Raw genomic sequence first — 5,160 nt, forward strand, 5'->3', positions numbered from 1 at the left:
TCGCTTGCGCATTCTTTGTAATCTCCTTTTTGGTTGTGGGATGAGCCCGAGGGACACCATCTCGGCTGTATACACTTAGCATTTTGCTTGTTGCTGCTCTCATATTGTCTAACAACAGCACATACATTATTTTTGATAAGATTGCTATTGCAAGCGACCGTTTGTTGTGATGCACCATAGTTTGGATATGAAATAGGATATTGAATAATATATGGTTGCATGTACAAACTACTATAATCAGCAGGTGAGTAATAGCATGGATAAGACCAAGACCATGGCATAGCTGATCCAACAAATGAATATGGTGCAATAGCAACATTATCTTGTTATTGTTGCATACCTTGTTATCTTTCATATCTTGGCAGTGCTTTTGCATCTCTAGCACCATTTGGCTGATTCCTTCGCTTCTGAGCAGCTCCCTTCCTTTTATACTTGGCCAGGAGTTCTTCAAAGCTCGACCTTACTTTATTCTTGGACTTGGAGGCATCTCCAAGCTTACTAGAGGCACCGGTTAGACCGGCCTTAGAATCAGTCAGACCAATTTACGTGCAGCCGGCCTTCTTGCCCCCCGAGCGTTGAAGCCTTTGTTGCAAGTTTGCAAGTTGAGGTGTCTTAGTGGTACCTTCTTCTCAGGCCTCTCCTCACATTCTTGCTTTTAGCTTTTCTAGCTTGATCCGGCCAAATGAGCACCTTGAGATTTGTTAACTCAAGAGTGTTTATAGGAAAGTGATTTGGATCAATTTGCATTCCATGAAAATTCAATCATCCTTCATTGATGGTCGATTGTATTTGTCTACGGAAAACATAGCAGTCATTATTAGCATGAGAAAAAGAATTATGCCACTTGCAATAAGCATGCCAGTATAAGTCATCAGCTGAAGGTATAGTACGAGAATACTTCATCTTTCCAATGTTCACTGGATCATCGAAGAGTCTATCACATTTAGACACATCAAAAGTGAATATCACCTCATCTTGCCAATTTTTATGGACTGGCTTGAGAGAAACACAATTGCTTGGTGTATCTTTTAGTGACCATACAAATTTAGCAGCATAAACATCTTTACTCTCATCGTCCGAGAAATCATAATTTAGCATATGCGTATTAGGACAATCAGATTTGAGCTGAGTATCTTTAGTTCGGCTTTCTTGAGTCAATGCTCTTTGTAATACTTGGGTAATATTAGCAAATTCATGACCTTCCAATCTTTCTTTAATATGGGATCGCAATCCATTAAAACCTAATTCAGCAAGATCCCTCTCAGAGATAACAAGGCTATACCGTTATTTTTTTGTATCTCTAAATCTTCTAATATATTCAGCAAAAGGTTCATCATGTTTTTTTCCTAACCAATGCTAAATGACTCAATCTTAACTCATTATCTCCACTATAAAACCGATCGTGAAATTTGCTCCCAATTATGAATATAATTAACTGGTAATGAAGCAAACCATGAAAAAGCAGTTCCAATTAAAGATAAAGAAAATAAACACACTTTTTTTATGGAACTAGCTTCTCCCAATTGGGCAAGATATTGGCTAATGTGCTCCCAAGTAGTTTGTCTATCATCCCCACTAAATTTAACATAATCAGGACACCACCAACAAGAAGGACAAGAAACCGAATCAAAGCTCAAGGGATACGGTTTTTTATATGTATGGAGCTTATGGTTCACATCTAATCCATAATCCTCCTTCATTTGTGTAGCTAGATTGGTATTAAATCTATTGATAATTTCTTGAATAGTAGTTGGTATGTATGATTGTGATGTAGAAACATTAGATTGCAACATATTCTATTGTATAACTAGATTAGGAACATTATGTTGCAAACAACTATTAAATGATGCATTAACCATGGAACCATATGGAACACCCACCCCAAAAGGTGCTACTGGTGGAGTTCTATGAGCTACTGCAGTATATGGAGCTACAAAGTCAGTAACCTCACCAGATGGGCTAGAGCAAGCCTGAATGGGAGGTATAATAGCTAAGGGCTCAAGAGATAATGAATATGCAACCATGGCACCTGGACCGGTTTGACAAGTTGGACCATCCGGTATGACCTGTCTATTTTGACCAAATTGTGGTGGAGGTGTTTGTCCACGAAATAGTTCAACGGCATGCCATATTGAGGCTCCACTACGGGTGCTACCTATGTACTACAAGATGAGTTGTGAGGTAGTATAGTATCAGAAACAGATGCAACATCATTACCCCCCTCAACTCATTTACCATTGCTCTTATCTACCATATCTTGCATATTTTTAGCCATCGATAAGCGCAAATTATCTATTACAGTAGCAAGATCATCCACGATAACAAAAAGAGGATGGTGATGATGATGTGCTCAGATTGGTTTTTACCTCGGGTGGTGGAGTGTCGAAGGTGACATCCTTGATATTTATGACATTGCTTTGACGATCCTCCATGAAGTGCCACAAGAATCTTTTTCTTGCTTCTTCCTTGCGCTATTTCGCTTCTTGTCCTACAACTTCTTCAATCCTTTTTAGCTCTTCTTCAAGAGCCTTGTTTTCATCGGCCGCAATTTTTTTCAGATCTGGCCTGACAATGTTAGACTCATCAACCTCACTATATTTAGAATTAGAACTAGCCATGGCAGCCATGCATCTCTTTTTGACCCTAGTGGAGTCGCCAACATGTGTTGGCGCAAATTTAGGGCCAACACACGAAAGCACTCAAATGTGCAGCATGTGGAGGGGCTCCTTGCTACTCCTCTGCATAGGCCGGTCAGATCGGTTTTGTAGACGAGCCCGGCGAACAAACCAACGAACACTCGCCTGGGAGGGACCACGTCAGGGGAGGCACCTTGAGTTGTTCTAGGGTCAACAAACCACCTAGAATGTCCTTAGACGATGTAGAGATGAAGGAAGAACAGCAAGATGGTATTGGAAAAGCTAGGGAAAAGAGAAAAAAATGTAAAAAGACAAAAATAGTAGATTGATTTGTTTTTGATCAATTGGATACCTCTCAATTGTCCATGACCCTTTATATTTATAAGAAGGGAAGGTCTTACCCTATTAGGAGTCGAAACCCTTACAAATCCTATTCAAAATATAACTCCTAACTCGGACTACACAGAACAAACCAGTCTGACCACCCTGGCAAACCGGTCTGACCAGTTTTCCTGGGTGCAGATCTTCCCGAGGTTATAACTCTCTCGTCCGAACTTCAAATCGGATGTTCTACATATGCATTTTGATATACTCGATGAGTGCTACACCATGGTGAAATTCATTTTGCTTTTCGAGAACTTTGGTCAAACTGGTCTGACCAATTTAATGACTGGTCTACCCAGATCCTACAAATTTTTGTCGTCAACACTCTCCATGACCTCTCTCTATTTTCTCTGTACCATGATTCATGCACTACATATCATGTTCTAGTGATTCCCGGCGAGGTTCCCTCGCTCATCTTGTCACTGTCGGAGACGGCCGCGATCCAGTACTCGTCAGGCACAACCGAGCGAGTGAAGGCGGCGGCGCTGTCGCACCGAAACTTCACCGCGATGGCAGTAGGGTCTCACGCTTTGGCACATAAGCCGAGGCATGGTCGCACAGGATGCTCCTGGGTGCGCCAATGTTCCACTCCCTCAGGTTCTACTATGTGCGGGGGCAGACGACGGTGCTGGTCACCGACACGGTGGTGCGGCGTGATGTGAAAGGGGTGGTGGAGGCAGCGGAGAGTTGGGCGGTCAGCAAGATGACGGCGTCACCACCGGTGGTGGTGATGGGGATGGCGAAGTATGCTGTTCTGGAGTGGGTGGTATGATGGCGCACCGCTGCCAACGACAGAAACGGAGATATTCCGGCGATGATTCCCCAACGTGGATCTCTGCATGGTATGTTTTGGCCATGTCGCTTTGTTTGTTACATGCTCATTGTCTTTTGTTGCCTTCAAAATCTTCAATTAGTTTTCAGTAAAATGTGGTTTGCTGAAAAAAAAATCCTCAAATTAGGGTGAGCCTTGTTGCGGTAGAATGGCATATCAGAAATTGATAATTTTCTAGTTTTTTCTTTTGCATATATTGGGCCTCCAGCTAACCTACCGAAAATGCTTTACCAGCTTAGGAGGCATTTCCAGTTTATTATCCAGTTGCCACAAGTTCACTGGAAAGAGCTGAAGTGGCAATGTCAGACTAGAAATAGTTGTGTACACACTAGTAGAAAAACGATCTTTCATTCGTAACAAAAATCTATGTTGTTTTCGACTTGGACTAAATAGGTTTTAGTCCCAATTGGTAATACCAACCGGAACTAGACATGATCCTCAATAAAAAGCTCGTCCGTGGAGACACCTTTAGTCCCAGTTGGTAATACCAACCAACCTTTAATCCCGGTTGGTAATACCAACCAACCTTTAGTCTCGGTGGGTGGTAAAGGGTCCCCACGAGTTACTATAAAAGGATTGCATCCCCTACTCAGTTATATATGTTGTGTAGGTGAGATGGTAAGCAACCTACACGCGAGATCTAAGATTGTGAGTTCAAATTCCATGCACCGTGCTCGCGTATATTTCACGTGAAAAATCGCGTGACAATAAAGGAGGCTGTACGTGTGCCCGGAGGAAGGAGGGGACAGAGGAGAGAGGACAGTTTTGACGTGAGGGAGCAAGGCAGGCGTCCGAAACTCTGAAAGCTGTGGCACGGACCAGCGAGTCGCGATCCGTGGTTTTCACAATTTATTTTCATGGCGTACGTGCACGGATGCTTCGCTGAAATGAATCTTGGATGCCTACCTTGCATTGCATTGCGTTTCCGGAAAACGCATCTGAGAATGACCGCAACGAAATGGGAAGCATCTGTTGGTGCAAATGGTCGTCGGAGTACGACTCTGCCCTACGTGTTCAAATACCGGTTTTCTTTTCATGGTTTAAACACAAACCAGTGCTTTTCAACGGCAATATTTGTAAGCATGCATCTAACAGGATCACTCATGTATCGTCGTGTACGTGTGTTGCGCGTGATCAGCATGTGTATCGTTTCGTATTGTAGCCACGAGAAAGAATCTTGGCTGAAACAAAAAACGATCACAACAAACACGTGGTGTTGACGTGTGTATCATTTTGTAATAATCTCGAAGAAGGAAATGACTGAAATAAAAACTATTTCGTTACAGAAAGGCACAATTGTAAAAAAGC

This window comes from Setaria viridis, chromosome 8, assembly GCF_005286985.2.
Source record: "Setaria viridis chromosome 8, Setaria_viridis_v4.0, whole genome shotgun sequence".
NCBI classification, from domain to species: domain Eukaryota; kingdom Viridiplantae; phylum Streptophyta; class Magnoliopsida; order Poales; family Poaceae; genus Setaria; species Setaria viridis.